Source organism: Pseudophryne corroboree, chromosome 8 (genome assembly GCF_028390025.1).
Source record: "Pseudophryne corroboree isolate aPseCor3 chromosome 8, aPseCor3.hap2, whole genome shotgun sequence".
In the NCBI taxonomy this organism is placed as follows: domain Eukaryota; kingdom Metazoa; phylum Chordata; class Amphibia; order Anura; family Myobatrachidae; genus Pseudophryne; species Pseudophryne corroboree.
This window is the reverse complement of record NC_086451.1, coordinates 236641863-236666637: the sequence shown is the minus strand read 5'-3', so window position 1 is coordinate 236666637 and position 24775 is coordinate 236641863. Positions and strand designations below refer to the sequence as shown.

Sequence of the window (24775 nt, the reverse complement as noted above, 5' to 3'; positions counted from 1 at the left end):
ATAAAAGCCAGGAAAGAAGTAACCGCAAATCATTATCACCGCATTTGGCGAAAATATGTTGCGTGGTGTGAGGCCAGGAAGGCCCCTACAGAGGAATTTCAGCTGGGTCGTTTTCTGCACTTCCTACAGTCAGGAGTGACTATGGGCCTAAAATTGGGTTCCATTAAGGTCCAGATTTCGGCTCAGTCGATTTTCTTCCAGAAAGAACTGACTTCACTGCCTGAAGTTCAGACTTTTGTAAAGGGAGTGCTTCATATTCAGCCCCCTTTTGTGCCTCCTGTGGCACCTTGGGATCTCAATGTGGTGTTGAGTTTCCTAAAATCACATTGGTTTGAACCACTTAAAACCGTGGATCTGAAATATCTCACGTGGAAAGTGGTCATGTTATTGGCCTTGGCTTCGGCCAGGCGTGTGTCAGAATTGGCGGCTTTGTCATGTAAAAGCCCTTATCTGATTTTCCATATGGATAGGGCAGAATTGAGGACTCGTCCCCAGTTTCTCCCTAAGGTGGTATCAGCTTTTCACTTGAACCAACCTATTGTGGTGCCTGCGGCTACTAGGGACTTGGAGGATTCCAAGTTACTGGACGTAGTCAGGGCCTTGAAAATTTATGTTTCCAGGACGGCTGGAGTCAGGAAAACTGACTCGCTTTTTATCCTGTATGCACCCAACAAAATAGGTGCTCCTGCTTCTAAGCAGACTATTGCTCGCTGGATTGTAGCACAATTCAGCTGGCGCATTCTGCGGCTGGATTGCTGCATCCTAAATCAGTGAAAGCCCATTCCACGAGGAAGGTGGGCTCATCTTGGGCGGCTGCCCGAGGGGTCTCGGCTTTACAACTTTGCCGAGCTGCAACTTGGTCAGGGGCAAACACGTTTGCTAAATTCTACAAATTTGATACCCTGGCTGAGGAGGACCTTGAGTTCTCTCATTCGGTGCTGCAGAGTCATCTGCACTCTCCCGCCCGTTTGGGAGCTTTGGTATAATCCCCATGGTCCTTACGGAGTCCCCAGCATCCACTAGGACGTCAGAGAAAATAAGAATTTACTCACCGATAATTCTATTTCTCGTAGTCCGTAGTGGATGCTGGGCGCCCATCCCAAGTGCGGATTGTCTGCAATACTTGTATATAGTTATTGCCTAACTAAAGGGTTATTGTTGAGCCATCTGTTGAGAGGCTCAGTTATATTTCATACTGTTAACTGGGTTTAATATCACGAGTTATACGGTGTGATTGGTGTGGCTGGTATGAGTCTTACCCGGGATTCAAAATCCTTCCTTATTGTGTCAGCTCTTCCGGGCACAGTATCCTAACTGAGGTCTGGAGGAGGGGCATAGAGGGAGGAGCCAGTGCACACCAGGTAGTACCAAATCTTTCTTATAGTGTGCCCAGTCTCCTGCGGAGCCCGTCTATTCCCCATGGTCCTTACGGAGTCCCCAGCATCCACTACGGACTACGAGAAATAGAATTACCGGTGAGTAAATTCTTATTATTTATATAGTGTTTTTTCCTGGGTCATATAGCGCTGGGTGTGTGCTGGCATACTCTCTCTCTGTCTCTCCAAAGGGCCTTGTGGGAGAACTGTCTTCAGATAAGAGGATTCCCTGAGTGTGTGGTGTGTCGGTACGCGTGTGTCGACATGTCTGAGGTAGAAGGCTTTCAGGGGGGGGGGAGGAGGAGAGAATGAGTGTGGTGTCTCCGTCGACAGCGCCGACACCTGACTGGATGGATATGTGGAAGGTTTTAAGTGCTAATGTAAATTTATTGCACAAAAGATTAGACAAAGCTGAAGCTAGGGAGCAGCCAGGGAGTCAACCCATGTCTGTCCCTATGTCGCAGGGACCTTCGGGGTCTCAAAAGCGCCCACTATCCCAAATTGTAGACACAGATACCGACACGGATTCTGACTCCAGTGTCGACTACGATGATGCAAAGTTACAGCCAAAAGTGGCTAAATGTATTCGATATATGATCATTGCAATAAAAGATGTTTTGCATATCACAGAGGAACCCCCTGTCCCTGACACGAGGGTACACATGTATAAGGGAAAGTAACCTGAGGTAACCTTTCCCCCCTCACATGAGTTGAACGAATTATGTGAAAAAGCTTGGGAATCTCCAGACAAAAAACTGCAGATTCCCAAAAGGATTCTTATGGCGTATCCTTTCCCGCCTACTGACAGGATACGGTGGGAATCCTCCCCTAAGGTGGACAAAGCATTAACACGCTTATCCAAAAAGGTAGCGCTGCCATCCCAAGATACGGCTACCCTCAGGGATCCTGCTGACCGCAAGCAGGAGGTTATCTTGAAGTCCATTTACACACATTCTGGTACCTTACTCAGACCAGCGATTGCGTCGGCCTGGGTTTGTAGTGCGGTAGCAGCATGGACAGATACCTTATCAGCGGATATTGAGACCCTAGATAAGGATACCATTTTATTGACCCTAGGGCATATAAAAGATGCAGTCTTATATATGAGAGATGCTCAAAGAGACATTAGTCTACTGGGTTCTAGAATCAACGCGATGTCCATTTCGGCTAGACGAGTCCTATGGACCCGGCAATGGACAGGTGATGCCGACTCAAAGAGGCATATGGACGTTTTACCTTACAAGGGTGAGGAATTGTTTGGGGAAGGTCTCTCGGACCTGGTCTCCACAGCTACAGCTGGTAAATCAAATTTTCTACCTTATATTCCCTCACAGCCTAAGAAAGCGCCACATTATCAAATGCAGTCCTTTCGATCACAAAGAAACAAGAAAGTACGAGGTGCGCCCTTTCTTGCCAGAGGTAAGGGCAGAGAAAAAAAGCTGCACAACACAGCTAGTTCCCAGGAACAGAAGTCCTCCCCGGCCTCTACAAAATCCACCGCATGACGCTGGGGCTCCGCTACAGGAGTCCGCCCCAGTGGGGGCACGTCTTTGAGTTTTCAGCCACATCTGGAGTCCCAACCTTCCTCTCATCCCAAAGGTGTTGAGAATAATAAGGAAAAGAGGAGTACAGACAATTCTCATTGTTCCAGATTGGCCACGAAGGACCTGGTATCCATATCTACTGGAAATGCTCACAGAAGATCCGTGGCCTCTTCCTCTACGACAGGACCTGTTGCAACAGGGGCCCTGTCTGTTCCAAGACTTACCGCGGCTGCGTTTGACGGCATGGCGGTTGAACGCCGGATCCTAGCGGAAAAGGGCATTCCGGATGAGGTCATTCCTACTCTGATAAAGGCTAGGAAGGACGTGACAGCTAAACATTATCACCGTATATGGCGAAAATATGTTGCTTGGTGTGAGGCCAGGAATGCTCCTCCGGAAGAATTCCATCTGGGCCGTTTCCTTCACTTCCTACAAACTGGAGTGAATTTGGGCCTAAAATTAGACTCCATTAAGGTTCAGATTTCGGCCTTATCCATTTTCTTTCAAAAAGAATTGGCTTCTCTCTCAGAAGTACAGACTTTTGTAAAGGGAGTGCTGCATATTCAGCCTCCTTTTGTACCTCCGGTGGTGCCTTGGGACCTTGTCGTGGTGTTGAGTTTCCTTAAGTCGCACTGGTTTGAACCACTTCAAACGGTGGAGTTGAAATATCTCACTTGGAAAGTGGTCATGTTGTTAGCCTTGGCTTCGGCTAGGCGAGTGTCGGAATTGGCGGCTTTGTCTCATAAAAGCCCCTATCTAGTTTTCCATATGGATAGAGCGGAATTGTGGACCCGCCCTCAATTCTTGCCTAAGGTGGTGTCATCTTTTCATATGAACCAACCTATTGTGGTGCCTGTGGCTACGCGCGACTTGGAGGATTCCGAGTCCCTTGATGTAGTCAGGGCTTTGAAAATGTACGTGGCCAGAACGGCTAGAGTCAGAAAAACAGAAGCACTGTTTGTCCTATATGCGGCCAACAAGGTTGGCGCTCCTGCTTCAAAACAGACTATTGTTCGCTGGATCTGTAACACGATTCAGCAGACTCATTCTACGGCTGGATTGCCATTACCAAAATCGGTTAAGGCCCATTCCACTAGGAAGGTGGGCTCTTCTTGGTCGGCTGCCCGGGGGGTCTCGGCACTACAGCTGTGCCGAGCTGCTACTTGGTCAGGTTCAAACACCTTTGCAAAATTCTATAAGTTTACTACCCTGGCTGAGGAGGACCTCCTGTTTGCTCAATTGGTGCTGCAGAGTCATCCGCACTCTCCTGCTCGTTTGGAAGCTTTGGTATAATCCCCATGGTCCTTACAGAGTCCCCAGCATCCTCTAGGACGTAAGAGAAAATAAGATTTTAAACCTACCGGTAAATCTTTTTCTCGTAGTCCGTAAAGGATGCTGGGCGCCCGTCCAGCGGACTACTTCTGCAAGACTTGTATATAGTTTTGCTTACATAAGGGTTATAGTTTTCATCGGTCTTGGACTGATGCTATGTTGTTTTCATACTGTTAACTGGTTAGTATATCTCAAGTTATACGGTGTGATTGGTGTGGCTGGTATGAATCTTGCCCTTGGATTAACAAAAATCCTTTCCTCGTACTGTCCGTCTCCTCTGGGCACAGTTTCTCTAACTGAGGTCTGGAGGAGGGGCATAGAGGGAGGAGCCAGTGCACACCCATTCCTAAAGTCTTTCTTAAAGTGCCCATGTCTCCTGCGGAGCCCGTCTATCCCCATGGTCCTTACGGAGTCCCCAGCATCCTCTACGGACTACGAGAAAAAGATTTACCGGTAGGTTTAAAATCTTATTTTTTAGTTTTGTGTGTGATTTTATCACATAATTTCTCTAACGTCCTAGTGGATGCTGGGAACTCCGAAAGGACCATGGGGAATAGCGGCTCCGCAGGAGACTGGGCACAACTAAAAGAGAGCTTTTAGACTACCTGGTGTGCACTGGCTCCTCCCACTATGACCATCCTCCAAGCCTCAGTTAGATTTTTGTGCCCGGCCGAGCTGGATGCACACTAGGGGCTCTCCTGAGCTCCTAGAAAGAAAGTTTATTTTAGGTTTTTTATTTTACAGTGAGACCTGCTGGCAACAGGCTCACTGCATCGAGGGACTAAGGGGAGAAGAAGCGAACCTACCTGCTTGCAGCTAGCTTGGGCTTCTTAGGCTACTGGACACCATTAGCTCCAGAGGGATCGACTGCATGGAACTGGCCTTGGTGTTCGTTCCCGGAGCCGCGCCGCCGTCCCCCTTACAGAGCCAGAAGCAAGAAGAGGTCCGGAAAATCGGCGGCAGAAGACATCAGTCTTCACCAAGGTAGCGCACAGCACTGCAGCTGTGCGCCATTGCTCCTCATACACACTTCACACTCCGGTCACTGAGGGTGCAGGGCGCTGGGGGGGGGGGGGCGTCCTGAGCAGCAATAAAAACACCTTGGCTGGCAAATATATCACAATATATAGCCCCAGAGGCTATATATGTGATAAATACCCCTGCCAGAATCCATAAAAAAGCGGGAGAAAAGTCCGCGAAAAAGGGGCGGAGCTATCTCCCTCAGCACACTGGCGCCATTTTCTCTTCACAGTGCAGCTGGAAGACAGCTCCCCAGGCTCTCCCCTGTAGTTTGCAGGCTCAAAGGGTTAAAAAGAGAGGGGGGGCACTAAATTTAGGCGCAATATTGTATATACAAGCAGCTATTGGGAAAAATTCACTCAATATAGTGTTAATCCCTAAATTATATAGCGCTCTGGTGTGTGCTGGCATACTCTCTCTCTGTCTCCCCAAAGGGCTGTGTGGGGTCCTGTCCTCAGTCAGAGCATTCCCTGTGTGTGTGCGGTGTGTCGGTACGGCTGTGTCGACACGTTTGATGAGGAGGCTTATGTGGTGGCAGAGCAGATGCCGATAAATGTGATGTCGCCCCCTGTGGGGCCGACACCAGAGTGGATGGATAGGTGGAAGGTATAAACCGACAGTGTCGACTCCTTACATAAAAGGCTGGATGACGTAACAGCTGTGGGACAGCCGGCTTCTCAGCCCGCACCTGCCCAGGCGTCTCAAAGGCCATCAGGGGCTCAAAAACGCCCGCTCCCTCAGATGGCAGACACAGATGTTGACACGGAGTCTGACTCCAGTGTCGACGAGGTTGAGACATATACACAATCCACTAGGAACATCCGTTACATGATCCCGGCAATAAAAAATGTGTTACACATTTCTGACATTAACCCAAGTACTACTAAAAAAGGGTTTTATGTTTGGGGAGAAAAAGCAGGCAGTGTTTGGTTCCCCCATCAAATGAGTGAATGAAGTGTGAAAAAGCATGGGTTCCCCCGATAAGAAACTGGTAATTTCTAAAAAGTTACTGATGGCGTACCCTTTCCCGCCAGAGGATAAGTTACGCTGGGAGATATCCCCTAGGGTGGATAAGGCGCTCACACGTTTGTCAAAAAAGGTGGCACTGCCGTCTTAGGATACGGCCACTTTGAAGGTACCTGCTGATAAAAAGCAGGAGGCTATCCTGAAGTCTGTATTTACACACTCAGGTACTAGACTGAGACCTGCAGATAGTGCTGCTGCAGCGTGGTCTGTAACCCTGTCAAACAGGGATACTATTTTGCGAACATATTAAAGACGTCGTCTTATATATGAGGGATGCACAGAGGGATATTTTGCCGGCTGGCATCCAGAATTAATGCAATGTCCATTCTGTCAGGAGGGTATTAGAACCCCCGACACTGGACAGGTGATGCTGACTTTAAAAGGCACATAGAGCCTTATAAGGGTGAGGAATTGTTTGGGGATGGTCTCTGGGACCTCGTATCCACAGCAACAGCTGGGAAGAAAATTTTTTACCTCAGGTTTCCTCACAGCCTAAGAAAGCACTGTATTATCAGGTACAGTCCTTTCGGCTTCAGAAAAGCAAGCGGGTCAAAGGCGCTTCCTTTCTGCACAGAGACGAGGGAAGAGGAAAAAAGCTGCACCAGTCAGCCAGTTCCCAGAATCAAAATTCTTCCCCCGCTTCCTCTGAGTCCACCGCATGACGCTGGGGCTCCACAGGCGTAGCCAGGTACAGTGGGGGGCCGCCTCAAAAATTTCAGCGATCAGTGGGCTCGCTCACAGGTGGATCCCTGGATCCTTCAAGTAGTATCTCAGGGGTACAAGCTGGAATTTGAGGCGTCTCCCCCCCCCCCGCCGTTTCCTCAAATCTGCCTTGCCGACAACTCCCTCAGGCAGGGAGGCTGTGCTAGAGGCAATTCACAAGCTGTATTCCCAGCAGGTGATAGTCAAGGTGCCCCTACTTCAACAAGGACGGGGTTACTATTCCACACTGTTTGTGGTACCGAAACTGGACGGTTCGGTGAGACCCATTTTAAATTTGAAATCCTTGAACACATACATAAAAAAATTCAAGTTCAAGATGGAATCGCTCAGGGCGGTTATTGCAAGCCTGGAGGAGGGGGATTACATGGTATCCCTGGACATCAAGGATGCGTACCTACATGTCCCCATTTACCATGGCTACCATCACTAAGCGTAATATTGAGGCTATTGACACCTCATCCCTATCCTCCCTGTTTGACTCGCTTCTCTCTCCTCTTCTCTCTCTCACATGCCCTGAACAAGCCACATCTCTATACAATGCATCTCTTACTTCAGCCCTTGACTCTGTTGCTCCGCCAACCACTATTCACCCTCGCAGATCAACACCTCAACCCTGGCACACCAAATGCACCAGATATCTACAAAAATGCTCACGTACTGCCGAGCGACACTGGAGGAAATCACGCTCTCAAGCAGACTTCCTCCATTTCAAATTCATGCTTTCATCCTTCAGTGCTGCCCTTTCCCTTGCTAAACAATCATACTTCAAAATCCTCATCTCTACCCACTCTTCCAACCCCCGGCGCCTCTTTGCCACTGTTAACTCCCTCCTCTGCCCACCACCACCTCCTCTCCCTTCCTCATTGTCTGCTCTTGACTTTGCCACTTACTTCACATCCAAGATCGACTCCATACGTCAGGACATCACATCCCACCAGTCCAGCAACCAGCCACCACCCATCCTTTGCCACCCCTCCCCTACCCTCTTACCAACTCTGACATCTTTCTCCCTAGTATCTGGTGAGGAAGTCATGGCCCTCATACACTCCTCCCCCCCCACAACCTCCCCACTCGACCCTATCCCCTCCCACCTCCTTCGCTACCTCTCCCCTTCTGCCTGTTCCCATCTTGCCCACCTTCTCAATCTCTCCCTCTCATCAGGCACTGTCCCCTCTGCCTTCAAGCATGCTCTTGTCTCCCCTATTCTTAAAAAACCTACCCTTGATCCTAACACTCTCTCCAACTATCGACCGATCTCTCTCCTCCCCTTTGCCTCCAAACTTCTTGAGCGTATTGTCTATAATCGCCTTACTGCCTTTCTTTCCTCTCACTCACTGCTTGACCCATACCAGTCTGGTTTCCGCTCTCTCCACTCCACTGAAACTGCCCTCACAAAAGTCTGCAATGACCTCCATGCCGCCAAATCTAAGGGCCACTACTCTCTGCTTATTCTTCTTGACCTCTCTGCTGCTTTTGACACTGTGGACCACCCTCTTCTTCTGCAAATCCTTCACTCTCTTGGTCTACGTGATACTGCCCTCTCCTGGCTGTCCTCCTACCTCTCCGATCGTTCCTTCTCTGTCTCCTCTCATGATGCTACCTCGCCCCCACTTCCACTAACTGTTGGTGTCCCCCAAGGTTCTGTTCTTGGGCCTCTCCTTTTCTCTCTCTATACGTCCTCTTTAGGTGTACTCATTAGTTCTTTTAATTTCCAGTATCACCTCTATGCTGATGACACTCAAATCTACCTCTCCTCCCCTGATCTCTCCACGGCTCTCCTCACTCGTGCCTCTAACTGTCTTTCTGCTATCTCTTCCTGGATGTCCCAGCGCTTTCTTAAACTCAACATGTCTAAGACTGAGCTGATCATCTTCCCACCCTCCCGCACAACCTCACCTCCCACAATCTCATTATCCATTGATGGCACGACTATCTCCTCTAGCCCCCAAGTACGCTGTCTTGGTGTAATCCTTGACTCCTCCCTCTCCTTCAAACCACACATTCAGCACCTCTCACAAACCTGTCATTTTCATCTCAAAAACATTTCCAGGATCAGACCTTTTCTCACCCAGGATGCCACTAAGATCATTATTCACTCACTGATTATTTCCAGACTGGACTACTGTAATCTCCTCCTAACTGGCCTCCCTGACAATTACCTCTCTCCACTCCAGTCTATCCTCAATGCTGCTGCTCGGCTCATCTTTCTCACCAAACGCACTACATCCACCTCCCCTCTCCTACTAGCCCTTCACTGGCTTCCCTTCCCCTTCAGAATCCAATTCAAACTTCTCACTCTCACTTACAAAGCTCTCACCCAATCCTCTCCCATTTACATCTCTGACCTTATCTCCCTTTACTCTCCCACCCGTCCTCTTCGCTCTGCTAATGCACGCCGCTTCTCCTGTCTCCTGATTACTTCCTCCCACTCCTATCTCCAAGATTTTTCACGTGCTGCTCCCTTCCTTTGGAATTCTTTACCTCTCCCCCTCAGACTCTCCACCTCTCTACAAAACTTCAAACGGGCTCTCAAGACCCATTTCTTTACCAAACCCAGCCAAATCTCATCCTAACCCCCTGTTCCATGCTCTCTATGTACCCCATCTGTGTCACCCCTGTCTGTCTACCCCTACCCCTAGAATGTAAGCTCTCACGAGTAGGGCCCTCTTCCCTCATGTGCTCACCCTTTTCTTCTTTAATAATTCTCAACTGCCCAAATCACAGTTTTTGGGCCACCTGGAACTTATCTCTGTCATTTACTGGTGTAGTTATGCTTAGTTACCCTGTACTTGTCCAAAATTGATTTCAACTGTAAGTCACTGTTTTGATTATGTGCATATGTACTCTGTAATTGGGCGCTGCGGAACCCTTGTGGCGCCATATAAATAAATGATAATAATAATAATAATACCATCCTCACCAGGAGTACCTCAGATTTGTGGTACAGGATTGCCATTACCATTTCCAAACACTGCCGTTTGGACTGTCCACGGCACCGAGGGTCTTTACCAAGGTAATGGCAGAAATGATGATACTCCTTCGAAAAAAGGGAGTTTTAATTATCCCGTACTTGGACGATCTCCTTATAAAGGCGAGGTCCAAGGAGCAGTTGTTGGTCGGAGTAGCACTATCTCGGGAAGTGCTACAACAGCACGGATGGATTCTATACATTCCAAAGTCACAGCTGGTTCCTACCACACGCCTACTGTTCCTGGGGATGGTTCTGGACACAGAACAGAAAAAAGTGTTTCTCCCGCAGGAGAAAGCCAAGGAGCTGTCATCTCTAGTCAGAGACCTCCTGAAACCAAAACAGGTATCGGTGCATCACTGCACACGAGTCCTGGGAAAAATGGTAGCTTCTTACGAAGCAAAATTCCATTCGGCAGGTTCCATGCAAGAACCTTTCAGTGGGACCTCTTGGACAAGTGGTCGGGATCGCATCTTCAGATGCATCGGCTGATAACCCTGTCTCCAAGGACCAGGGTATCTCTACTGTGGTGGCTGCAAAGTGCTCATCTTCAAGAGGGCCGCATATTCGGCATACAGGACTGGGTCCTGGTAACCACGGATGCCAGCCTTCGAGGCTGGGGGGCAGTCACACAGGGAAGAAATTTCCAAGGACTTTGGTCAAGTCAGGAGTCGTCCCTACACATAAATATTCTGGAACTGAGGGCCATTTACAATGCCCTAAGTCTGGCAAGGCCTCTGCTTCAAAACCAGCCGGTACTGATCCAATCAGACAACATCACGGCAGTCGCCCATGTAAACCGACAGGGCGGCACAAGAAGCAGGATGGCGATGGCAGAAGCCACAAGGATTCTCCGATGGGCGGAAAATCACGTCTTAGCACTGTCAGCAGTGTTCATTCCGGGAGTGGACAACTGGGAAGCAGACTTCCTCAGCAGACACGACCTACACCCGGGAGAGTGGGGACTTCATCCAGAAGTCTTCCAACTGTTGGTAAACCGTTGGGAAAGGCCACAGGTGGACATGATGGCGTCCCGCCTAAACAAAAAACTAGATATTGCGCCAGGTCAAGGGACCCTCAGGCAATAGCTGTGGACGCTCTAGTGACACCGTGGGTGTAATAGTCGGTTTATGTATTCCCTCCTCTGCCTCTCATACCAAAGGTACTGAGAATAATAAGAAAACGAGGAGTAAGAGCGATACTCGTGGTTCCGGATTGGCCAAGAAGAGCTTGGTACCCAGAACTTCAAGAAATGATATCAGAGGACCCATGGCCTCTACCGCTCAGACAGGATCTGCTACAGCAGGGGCCCTGTCTGTTCCAAGACTTACCGCGGCTGCGTTTGACGGCATGGCGGTTGAATTCCAGATCCTAAAGGAAAAGGGCATTCCGGAGGAAGTCATTCCTACGCTGATAAAAGTCAGGAAAGAAGTAACCGCAAACCATTATCACCGTATTTGGCGAAAATATGTTGCGTGGTGTGAGGCCAGGAAGGCCCCAACAGAGGAATTTCAGCTGGGTCGTTTTCTGCACTTCCTACAGTCAGGAGTGACTATGGGCCTAAACTTGGGTTCCATTAAGGTCCAGATTTCGGCTCTGTCGATTTTCTTCCAGAAAGAACTGGCTTCACTGCCTGGAGTTCAGACATTTGTAAAGGGAGTGCTACATATTCAGCCCCCTTTTGTGCCTCCTGTGGCACCTTGGGATCTCAACGTGGTGTTGAGTTTCCTAAAATCACATTGGTTTGAGCCACTTAAAACTGTGGATTTGAAATATCTCACGTGGAAAGTGGTCATGTTATTTGCCTTGGCTTCGGCCAGGCGTGTGTCAGAATGGGCGGCTTTGTCATGTAAAAGCCCTTGTCTGATTTTCCATATGGATAGGGCAGAATTGAGGACTCGTCCCCAGTTTCTCCCTAAGGTGGTATCAGCTTTTCACTTGAACCAACCTATTGTAGTGCCTGCGGCTACTAGGGACTTGGAAGATTCCAAGTTACTGGACGTAGTCAGGGCCTTAAAAATTTATATTTCCAGGACGGCTGGAGTCAGGAAAACTGACTCGCTTTTTATCCTGTAGGCACCCAACAAAATAGGTGCTCCTGCTTCTAAGCAGACTATTGCTCGCTGAATTTGTAGCACAATTCAGCTGGAGCATTCTGCGGCTGGATTGCCGCATCCTAAATCAGTAAAAGCCCATTCCACGAGGAAAGTGGGCTCATCTTGGGCGGCTGCCCGAGGGGTCTCGGCTTTACAACTTTGCCGAGCTGCAACTTGGTCAGGGGCAAACACGTTTGCTAAATTCTACAAATTTGATACCCTGGCTGAGGAGGACCTTGAGTTCTCTCATTCGGTGCTGCAGAGTCATCCGCAGTCTCCCGCCCGTTTGGGAGCTTTGGTATAATCCCCATGGTCCTTTCGGAGTCCCCAGCATCCACTAGGACGTTAGAGAAAATAAGATTTTACTCACCGGTAAATCTATTTCTCGTAGTCCGTAGTGGATGCTGGGCGCCCATCCCAAGTGCGGATTGTCTGCAACACTTGTATATAGTTATTGCCTAACTAAAGGGTTATTGTTGAGCCATCTGTTGAGAGGCTCAGTTATATTTCATACTGTTAACTGGATATGGTATCACGAGTTATACGGTGTGATTGGTGTGTGTCAGGAATCGACTCACCAAGCTGACATCTGTCCGCCGCTGCGGACTCCGTCCTGGGTCCCTGCGTTCATCTGTCATCCGCGTCTCTGCCATCAGACGCCATCCTGGGCCTGGGAGCGCTCCTGTGATAGCGGGCGTGTAGCGCGCCGCGTTCCCGCTAGGCCGCGGCATGGGCGCCGCCATGACAGCCTCCAGCAGTCAGCATACGGCGGCCAATCCGGTGCTTGGCCGCACCCACTTTTCCTCACTCCACCAATGACTGTTTAACAAGGGGTATATATGAAGCTGCAGGATCAGTCTGCAGGCATCCTGAACTTTGTGTCACTCCTGCGACTCATGTGTAAGGATCTGGTTCCTGTTTCCTCCGTGTACCTGGATACCTACCTGCTGTTCCGTGTTCCTGGCTTTCTACCTGAGACTCTGTACTCCTGGTTACTTCTCACAGCTCCGTGGAACTACAAGCCCCAGCAATACCTGCTTCCATCTACAGGCTTCACACTCACCACCATCTCTGTGTGCTTCAGCCTAGCAGTAGAGACTGACTCCAGGTGTGTTCCATCTCTCCACCTGTGATACAGCTTGCTTGCTGCCAGTGCCTCATCACCTGCACTGTGAGACAGACTCCTGCCTCTGCTACCAGGTTTGCCATACAACACCATCTCTGCTGGTTCCATGTTTTAATCTGCTCTGGTTCCCATACCAGAATATTCTCTGCCAAGTTATAACTCATCTGTTATCATCACTACCGGTTATCATTTCATCAGTCACCATTCATTCTGTTACCATAGACTTTCAGCTGCCACGCTGTACAATTGACATTTGCATTTCCTACTGTTATTTTCTGCTGCCGTTTTGTGAACCATCTGTTTAATAAATATCATTGCGCTCATGCGCAGAAACATAATCCAGCCTCCTCGTTTTCTCCCATCCACCTCCACTGACCCACTAGCGCCCCCTCCGGGGACACAGACAAAACCAAGTCTGACAGTAAGTTCAGGATCGATGGACTCGGATGGTGGACGGAGTGTGGGGTCAGAGGCCTTGCAAAATCTGGTCTCCCGTCTGGATGGTCAAGAGGCTGCGCAGCAGCAGATGTTCCAGTTCCTGCAAGGGATGTCCTCCCGGATAGATACACTACAGCAATCCCTGCCTAGTGTACACACTTCTACAGTTCCTGTTACTCCAGCACCTGCCAGTACTGTGAGTTCCTCTATGCCGGCTGCATCAGCTCCAGTGTCACGTCTGCACCTGCCCGTGCCAAGCAAGTATGATGGCAGCCCAAAGTTATGTCGCGGGTTTCTCAACCAATGTGAAATCCAGTTTGAATTGTTGTCACATAATTTCCCCACGTCAAGATCCAAGGTTGCCTACATCATCTCTCTACTTTCTGGATCTGCTTTGAGTTGGGTGTCTCCTCTGTGGGAACGTGCCGACCCTCTAATTAACAACTATACAGAATTCGTGTCAACCTTCAGACGGATCTTTGACGAGCCTGGTCGTGCAACATCAGCTTCTGCAGACCTAATCCAACTTCGTCAAGGTACCCGTAGTATGGGACAATATGTCATCCAGTTCCAGACGTTGGCCGCAGAGATTCAGTGGAACAATCAAGCCCTGGTAGCAGCTTTCTGGCATGGACTCTCTGATCGGATCAAGGACGAACTGGCAACCCGCGATCTTCCTGTACAATTGTCTGATTTAATCTCCCTGTGCATCAAGTTGGACTCTCGCATCCGCGAACGCAACAATGAACGTGCTCGGAGTGAGCCACGCAGATCAAGGATGATACCTTCCGTACAGTTCCAGTCTCCACCTTCTGATGAGCCTATGCAAATAAATAGGTCCCGCCTAACTCCTGAGGAGCGGTCAAGAAGACTTCGTGAGAGACTTTGTCTTTATTGTGCGGCTGCAGGTCACCAGATTAATTCCTGCACAGTGCGTTCGGGAAACGCCAGATCCTGACTTGTAAAGGAGGAGTCAAGTTGGGATCTTCTAGACAAGCTCCTTCTAATCAAGACCTTATCCTTCCTGTGACTTTAGAGACTTCAGTTGGGCTTCAGTCTGCATCAGCATTAGTGGACTGTGGAGCCGCAGGAAATTTCATCACCCAAGCTGCGGTAAATAAATTTTGCTTGCCTGTATGTGAACTTTCTTACCCAGTCTACATTACCGCCGTGGATGGTAGCCGAATCTCCAAGGGGAATATTTCTCACCAAACTGCACCAGTGGTTTTGGGAGTTGGGTTCCTACACTCAGAATTAATAAAGTTCTTAGTCATTCCTCAAGCCACCCAGGAGATCGTTTTGGGCATGCCCTGGCTCCAGCTACACAATCCACAGTTTGACTGGTCAACGTTACAACTTACTTCATGGGGGTCACATTGCCATCAGTCCTGTTTAGCCCAAGTTTGTCCAATTAAGTCTACTGAAGTAAAAACCCAGTCAAGTCTTCCTGCGGCTTATCAAGATTTCTCTGATGTCTTCAGTGAAAAGGCCGCGGATGTCCTGCCGCCCCATAGAGAATGGGATTGTCCCATCGATCTCCTTCCTGGCAAGAAGCCACCTAGGGGGCGTACCTACCCGTTATCTGTTCCCGAAACTGAAGCGATGAGCAACTACATCCGGGAGAATTTACAGAAGGGATTCATCCGTCCTTCATCATCACCCGCTGGTGCAGGCTTCTTCTTTGTTAAAAAGAAGGATGGAGGACTGCGTCCATGCATTGACTACCGGGGTCTCAATGACATTACCATTAAAAATAGTTATCCATTACCACTCATTACCGAATTATTTGACAGAGTTAAAGGAGCCCGCATCTTCACCAAGCTAGATCTCCGCGGTGCCTACAACCTCATCAGAATCCGGAGTGGTGACGAATGGAAGACAGCTTTTAACACTCGTGATGGTCATTACGAGTACCTGGTAATGCCATTCGGGTTGAGCAATGCCCCAGCAGTGTTCCAACACTTTGTGAACGAAATCTTCCGTGACGTTCTGTATAAATACCTCGTTGTTTATCTGGATGATATCCTCATCTTCTCTCAAGATCTTCCCTCTCATCGTCTACAAGTCCGTGAAGTCCTCCGACGTCTTCGTGAGAACCGGCTCTACGGTAAACTATCCAAGTGTACCTTTGAAGTTTCCTCTATACCCTTCCTGGGTTATATAATTTCCGGATCGGATCTCCAGATGGACCCGACAAAGTTGGAAGCCATTGCCAATTGGTCCATTCCAAATTCTCTCAAGTCTATTCAGCGGTTCCTGGGATTTGCCAACTACTATAGGAAATTTATTCGGGGATTCTCCACTCTCATCGCTCCTATTACCAACTTAACTCGGAAAGGGGCAGACCATTCCAACTGGTCAGAAGAGGCTTTAGCGGCCTTCCAGAAGATCAAGCTGGCCTTTATGTCTGCTCCAGTTCTGTCCCAGCCAGATGTAAACAGACCGTTCGAGTTGGAGGTGGATGCCTCTACAGTTGGAGTTGGAGCTGTTCTCTCCCAGAAGGGAACCGATGGGAAAATCCACCCCTGTGGATTTTACTCTCGTAAATTCCTCCCTGCAGAAGCTAACTACTCCGTTGGAGATCAAGAACTACTGGCGATTAAGCTGGCCCTCGAGGAATGGAGGTATCTCCTGGAAGGGGCCAAACATCCGTTCAACATCTACACGGATCATAAAAATCTGCTATATTTAAAGGCAGCCCAGTGCCTTAATCCTCGCCAGTCCAGGTGGGCTATGTTTTTCTCACGTTTTAACTTTAAGCTTCATTTCCGCCCAGGTTCGCAGAATGTTAAAGCTGACGCCTTATCCCGATCTATGGAATCCGAAGAGGAAACGCCTGACTCAGTTCCACATTCCATCCTGAGTCCAGTGGTATTTGCTGCATCTCAAGTCTCCCCAGCTCCTCCTCCTGGTAAGACTTTTGTTTCCCCAGAACTCCGTCCCAAGTTGCTGTCTTGGGCCCATCAATCCAAGTTCACTGGTCATCCCGGTGTCCTGAAAACCTTCAAGTTCCTCTCTGAGACATACTGGTGGCCAAAGATGAAAGCTGACATCAAGGATTTCGTAGCATCCTGTCCTAAGTGTGTGCAGCACAAGACTCCTCGTCAGTCTCCAGCAGGTCAGTTACAACCATTGTCTATTCCTAGTCGCCCTTGGTCACACCTGTCCATGGACTTTATCTCCGACCTTCCTCCTTCTCAAGGATACAATACCGTCTGGGTTGTAGTGGACAGATTTACCAAGATGGCCCATTTTGTTCCTCTCCAGGGTCTCCCTTCTGCCCCAAAACTCGCCCAAATCTTCCTACGGGAGATTTTCCGCTTACATGGTCTACCCTCAGAAATAATATCCGACCGAGGTGTACAGTTTGTAGCGAGGTTTTGGAGGGCTCTCTGTTCTGCCATGCAGGTTAAACTGAAGTTCTCGTCATCTTACCACCCTCAGATGAATGGGCAGACAGAGAGGGTAAATCAAGAACTAGAGACATTTTTAAGATTGTATATTTCATCTTCTCAGGATGACTGGTTTGATCTGCTCCCATGGGCCGAGTTTGCCCACAACTTCCGCTACCACACTGCTACTGAGACAACTCCATTCTTTGCAGTATATGGGCAACATCCTCGTGTTCCAGACTTCCAAGAACTCCCTCACATGGATGTCCCTGCCGCCACTACTGCCCTGAGTCAGTTTTCTTCAATCTGGAGGAAGATTCACATTTCTCTCAAAAAGGCCTCCAGCCGGTATAAATACTTTGCTGATCGCAAAAGACGCGCAGTTCCTAGCCTGAAACCTGGGGACAAGGTTTGGCTGTCTACCCGGAACCTCCGTCTTAGGGTCCCGTCTATGAAATTTGCACCACGTTTCATTGGCCCCTTCCCTGTCGAAAGAGTCATCAACCCTGTGGCCTACAAGCTGAAGTTACCACCTTCTCTGCGAATACCTAATGCTTTTCATGTTTCTCTCCTCAGACCTTTAGTCCTGAATCATTTCCAAAGAGCTCTTCCAGTTGGCCCCAAAGTTCGAACTCAGCGGGGCGTGGAGTTCGAGATTGGCAAGATTCTGGATTCCCGTTGCCGGTATGGACGTCTTCAATACCTTGTCGATTGGTCCGGTTATGGCCCAGAGGAGAGAAGTTGGGTAAATTCGTTGGATGTCCATGCTCCAAGGTTGGTCCGTGTCTTCCATAACACTCATCCTTCCAAGCCACGTGGGTGTTCGGTGCCCACCCTTAAAGGGGGGGGTACTGTCAGGAATCGACTCACCAAGCTGACATCTGTCCGCCGCTGCGGACTCCGTCCTGGGTCCCTGCGTTCATCTGTCATCCGCGTCTCTGCCATCAGACGCCATCCTGGGCCTGGGAGCGCTCCTGTGATAGCGGGCGTGTAGCACGCCGCGTTCCCGCTAGGCCGCGGCATGGGCGCCGCCATGACAGCCTCCAGCAGTCAGCATACGGCGGCCAATCCGGTGCTTGGCCGCACCCACTTTTCCTCACTCCACCAATGACTGTTTAACAAGGGGTATATATGAAGCTGCAGGATCAGTCTGCAGGCATCCTGAACTTTGTGTCACTCCTGCGACTCATGTGTAAGGATCTGGTTCCTGTTTCCTCCGTGTACCTGGATACCTACCTGCTGTTCCGTGTTCCTGGCTTTCTACCTGAGACTCTGTACTCCTGGTTACTTCTCACAGCTCCGTGGAACTACAAGCCCCAGCAATACCTGCTTCCATCTACAGGCTTCACACTCACCACCATCTCTGTGTGCTTCAGCCTAGCAGTAGAGACTGACTCCAGGTGTGTTCCATCTCTCCACCTGTGATACAGCTTGCTTGCTGCCAGTGCCTCATCACCTGCACTGTGAGACAGACTCCTGCCTCTGCTACCAGGTTTGCCATACAACACCATCTCTGCTGGTTCCATGTTTTAATCTGCTCTGGTTCCCATACCAGAATATTCTCTGCCAAGTTATAACTCATCTGTTATCATCACTACCGGTTATCATTTCATCAGTCACCATTCATTCTGTTACCATAGACTTTCAGCTGCCACGCTGTACAATTGACATTTGCATTTCCTACTGTTATTTTCTGCTGCCGTTTTGTGAACCATCTGTTTAATAAATATCATTGCGCTCATGCGCAGAAACATAATCCAGCCTCCTCGTTTTCTCCCATCCACCTCCACTGACCCACTAGCGCCCCCTCCGGGGACACAGACAAAACCAAGTCTGACAGTGTGGCTGGAATGAGTCTTACCCGGGATTCAAAATCCTTCCTTATTGTGTCAGCTCTTCCGGGCACAGTATCCTAACTGAGGCTTGGAGGAGGGTCTTAGTGGGAGGAGCCAGTGCACACCAGGTAGTCTAAAAGCTTTCTTTTAGTTGTGCCCAGTCTCCTGCGGAGCCGCTATTCCCCATGGTCCTTTCGGAGTTCCCAGCATCCACTACGGACTACGAGAAATAGATTTACTGGTGAGTAAAATCTTATTTTCCAATATGTTTTTTTTTCTTTTTATCTACGTAGCATAACTGGAATAAAAAGTACTGTCATTTTACTTTGTATGCTCCCTCTTCATCTCATATGCGCCCTACACACTGGGCGATGTTGCAGGGTTATATGAACGTTCTCGTTCAGTAATGAACAAGAAATCATTCATATCGCTGAGTGTGTTTGCACCAAAGATGAACAATGCGCGTCCCTGCGGTAATTCATCGTTGCTTTCCGTCGTTTTGCAATGTAAGTCAATTTGGACGATATCGAGATCGATCATCATCAAAATTGCTTCCATCGCCCAGTGTGTAGGGTGCATTATACTAGAGTAGGTATCACACTGCTTGCTGCCTGAGATGATCAGCTGCTGCTGGGCTGTACACTCACTGGGTGTTTCAGGGGTTATTAATATTGCTGTCTAAAGGTCACTACTCCAGATTTCAAGGTATGTATAGGTGCCTCTATACTCTTCTCTTACAGTGCCTGCAAAAAGGTCACATCTAGTGTTGTCTGGTAATTTGGGTAAGCTGCAGTTGTTTTATGTGAAACAGTTGTATGTGTGTTAACCCCTGTACACATGGTGTGATTTGTCCTTATGATTTTGACTATATAGTCAAAATCATAAGAAACGTTAGTGCATATCGCACCATGTGTATGCTCTTGCGATGCCCATGCGTGCTCCCGGGGATCAACATCGTAAGACAAATAGACTGTGCAGGAAGGGCTGATATTGGCTAGATTGGAGGGTCATGCCTCTGGGCAGTTTCTAGCCGATATCGTCCATAAGCCTAAATCGTGTAGACACCATCAGACTGGTAACCTGATAAATACAGTAATGATTTATAGTAAACTTCAGAGGCAGGTTAAGCCTTACATATTTATTGTTAGCCAGACTTTTAAATTCTGTAAATCATCCTGAGGTTTTAGTTCTGACCAGTAGCGGATCTTGCCACGGGCAAGCAGGACTTTTGCCCGGGGCGCCGCCTTCCGGAGGGTGCCAGCGCCATCCGGAGGGCGCCGCACCAGGGCAAGATCCGCTGCTGCTGTGCCCCCCGCTGCCGCTGTGAAGGGAAACTAGAGTTTCCCTTCATGATGAGGTCCTTTACTGTGCGGTGCGTGTCTAGTTTCCCTTCGTGGAGAGGACCTTTGCTGTGCGGTGCGCGATGGCGTCATCGCGCACCACACATTAAAGGACCTCTCCACGAAGGGCTTCACAGCGGCCAGCGGCAGCGGGGAGCACATTTCAAAGCGCTACAGTAGTCTGTACAGGGGGCTAAATGACCACGCCCCCTGTACGAAGCCACGCCCCCCATTGCCGCCCGGGTCGCGCAAAGCTCCAGAACCGGCCCTGGTTCTGACCATACAGCGGCACCAGCTTGTTAGTTAAGTGACTTAGGGGGACATGTACTAAGCAGTGATAACAGTGGAGAAGTGGCCCATGGCAACCAATCAGATACTCTGTATGGTTTTATAGTATGCAAATTATAAATGTTACGCCAATGCTGATTGGTTGCCATGGGCAACTTCTCCACTGGCTCACTTCTCCATTTTTATCACTGCTTAGTACATGTCCCCCTAAGGGGTTTATTTACTAAGCCTTGGATGGAGATAAAGTCAACAGAGATAAAGTACCAGCCAATCCGCTCCTAACTGAAATTTCACAGGTTGGGTTTGAAAAATGACAGTTAGGAGCTGATTGGCTGTTACTTTATCTCCGTCGACTTTATCTCCATCTAAGGCTTAGTAAATACTGTAATGTTAGTAGTTTTGTTTGGAGCTTCTGTACAATGAAAAGCTAACAAAATGTAATCTGGGTGAAGTGCGCACAGTGTGCAACACAGCAAAGTCCTCCCTGACAAACACCTCTATTGGGTTCATATATGTGTGTGTAAATCTGGCTCTGATGCAAGCCAGTGCCTCCCCAGCCATTTACCTCACCGCACGTCACTGGTGTTACCTCTCCTTCTACTCTCCCCACTCTCCCCCTTCCCCATTCCTCTGGCACAGCACCAGGTTTCTTTCCATAAAAAGCCAGGACGCTTATTTAGTCTCATACCTATTTGGTACTCAAATTCTTTTCTAATTGGTCATTAACTCGGCTGCTTCCTGGTGTGAATTCTTGTGATAACTCTCATGCAAATTACATTTGTGCCTGAAAACTGTACACTATTACATTGGCTGAGTTGTGGGACAAACTCGCACATTCAAATGTCTGAGATGGTGACAGTTTGTCCCACACTCCAGACCCTATTGCATTTGGCCCAAGGTCTGTGTAAAGACAAACCCAGTAATACAAAAATCTGTATCATGCAAAAAACACTATAATTTTAATCCACTGGTAACAATCAACAAAATATAATGTAGGTGTGACACATTGGCAGTAGTTATATACAAATAAAATTGAAGCATTGCTGTAATATGCTAAAAAGCACCTTATAATGCATTTAACATTGTTTGAAGGACTACTGGAGGTCACACATACTGCAGCGATACATTACATTATTATTATTATTATTATTATTATTATTATTATTATACAGTGTAATCTAATGACGACAGTTCTTGCAGTGAGATATTGAGCCAACTTTAACACTATAAGCTTACAAGCATATCAGAAAGAATGATACTTTGCATTACAGGTTTGTTTTGTTACCATATGCCATCAATAAATGTATTATTCCTGCAGAGACAATGATTTGTAAACAAATATACCTGTATAAGCTTTGTGGCTACGACTCTATGGAATTTACTTCCCCGCACAGTTTGAGATTCCTCCACCCAAAACTCACCTGTTCACCCAAGATTTCACTAATGTCCCTTGCTAAGCTTTTTTGTATTTTGGGGGTAGTACAGCTTCAGTCAGTAATTAGCGAAATCACAAACAGCTGATTTTTGTCCATCTGTGCATGACCTGCGATCACATTGTGCATGTGCGGATGTTCACAAGAATGTGATTGCAATGTAAATGACAGGCGGCGGGCGGGGGTGGCGACGCAGCGTTAGTGGGGAGTGGTGCAGGAAATGCAGGTGTGTCATGGCCATTTTTGAGGTGACTGGATGACATCGCCTGTGTTTCCTGCGACGAGAAACATGGCGGTGTTGGAAATAAGCCTCCTCCTATCAAGTCCCTTCAATTGTCTGTCCGATACCGTTTGTTTACCAATCGATTGGGAATCCCAGGAAGCAGACAATGTCGGCAAATGAGACTGAAGCTCGTTTAATCAGCAGGCCATTATATAGCAAAAAGGTACTTGCATGTACACTTGATACATGTCACATATTAAAACAATAATGCATCTCTCTCCAGAACTCCTCTCTGGCTGACCCCCTCCTTCGTGTCCTTCACAAGAAATCTAAACACAAGAGAAAAACTGACTATAACATATTTTCAAGACTATAGCTACAACCTTGCTTCTCACAGAACGTACTAACTGTGAAATGTCAGCATTCTTATGATTTCTTAACAGAGCATACAGTACATCTTATTCACCACATCATGGCTGCTACTTAACAAAATGGCTGATAGCTGCTTAAGCTCAATACATCTCTCTCAGTCCCTCCTTTCATAGTACTATGACATTACAGTTGAGCTACAAGGCATTACACAAACTCTACCTACAAGAGTCTAGGTAAATAGTCTAGCTATAATGGTGCTAAAGGCTATATTCCCATAGTATCGTGCTTGTCAGTCTATCCCACAGAAGGTAAATAACCGTTCACATCATATCCATTAAGGTAGACTGCTCACGGCTCCTTCTTGCCAAGGTAGCTTCTTAAACTTGGAAGTTTCACATCTTTGAGTATACAGATTTCTTTCAAGCTGAAAGGAAAAGGAAACAAAATACCATCTTAAAAACACAGATATATGAAAATTGCTAAGCCAACAATTTTTAATAAAAACATCACTATTTTAACAATCTATTCTTTGATCCCGCTAAACCAATTAGCTGGGTTGAAGCAAGACATTTCTCTGAACCACTTCTTGCACACTATCTGTTTCATTAGTAATAAACATACAACCCATTTTTGGAGTTCTTTTCATACATATTTCAAAAAATGTCACACTCTATTCAGTAGTATGTATTCGCTTCAAAGAAAATTAAAACCCATATACGCTTATATGTAGTGGGGACAGATGTCCATTCCCCTCTTTTTTCAAATGTGGGCCCACGTGAGCCCAGCATTTCTTAATTAACTGGTCTCTTTGAAATTCTAGAGATTTCATGATCTTTACTTTAACTTGACTAACACAAGATCTAGTGGCTCTGATACCACACTTATTATATGCTAAACACTGGTATGTAACTTTGGATTGGCGGGCATGCCAGTTTCCCTGCCCTCTCCTGTGAGGGATATAGAGTATATTATGATTACCATAAGTACTGAAGTTTCCAATATAATGACCCATAGTGGTCTGTCTAGTTTAGGCCCAACTGGCCTCTGCACGTTTATGTATTACATTGTTCAAACTTAACTTGAGCAAAGTTGCAGTGGAACCCAAGTTTCTCTTTCCTTAATTGACACAGAAGTGGGTGTGGTCAGCAACACTCGATATGGACCATCAAATCTGAGCTCAAGTGACTCTCTCACGTGTATTTCCAGATACACTTGATCTCCTGGTTAAAGCTTGTGGGGATTCAGATCTGCTCCTGAATCTGGGAGAGAGGCAAAAAACTAGAAAATACTGAGGTGTCAGTTTCTTCAGTAAGACTTTTTTAACATATGCAGTCAAATTACCATATTTATGCTGTAACTCTTGTGGTTAATAACATCCTATCTTAGGTATGCTGCCAAACAATATTTCATAAGGTGAATAACCTATAGTTTTACTGAATATGGTTCTACTATTAACTGGTACTATAAATAAACACTTTAGCATCCCTTTCTGGTTTCTGTGACCCACTCACTAACCTGTGGGTGATACATGGAATGCCTGTTGTATTCCCAAATCATACATTATGTACTACATTATTTCTTCAATTAAATAAATACCGCTATGTGCTACTATAACTCCTGGTACTCCATATCTGCAAATAACTTCTGAAACTAATTTTCTAGCTATTGATTTTGCTGTGGCTTTTCCATTGGCAAATAACTGAAAATGTCTGTGGCTACCAATACATCTTTGGCAGTTTAGATATAGTCAATTTGCAGTCTTTGAAATGGAAAATAACTTTTGGGGGATTGCTGTCTTGACCTTCTGTCCTGTATTGGACATTTCCACATATCCAGTAGGCTTGTACAAACTTGGTTGCGGCTGGATAACATCCTGGAGCTATCCATCTTTTATTAACTGAATGTCCCATTTGATCCTTTCCCATGTATGTGAGTCTATGGTTGACTTGACACATAAGTGGATATAAGCTTCTGGGTAAGCATAACTTCTTTTCTGATTTCCATAGGTCAGTTTCTTCTTCTTGTCTGGCTCCTCTTCTTTGCCATGCTGCTTTTCCTTCAGAACCTGCTTGTTCAAATCCTATAGATCAGGCATTTGAGGCTTTGCTTCTTTCTGTTACTTTGTATGTGTGGTGTAGACGGCTACCTTTACTGATTATTTTGTTGCTTTCTTTATCCACAGGCTACTTTCTCACTCTCTCCTGCTTGGTTCTGAAGTTCAATCAGCATAGCATAATCAGGTA

The 24775-nt window shown here is 47.5% G+C and overlaps 1 protein-coding gene across 3 annotated transcripts in view; it reads left to right on the top strand.

The window, feature by feature from the left end:
* Positions 1–24775, top strand: part of TEX11 (testis expressed 11) — a 1490225-nt gene that overhangs the window by 819850 nt on the left and 645600 nt on the right. The gene's annotated exons all lie outside the window — the stretch shown is intronic.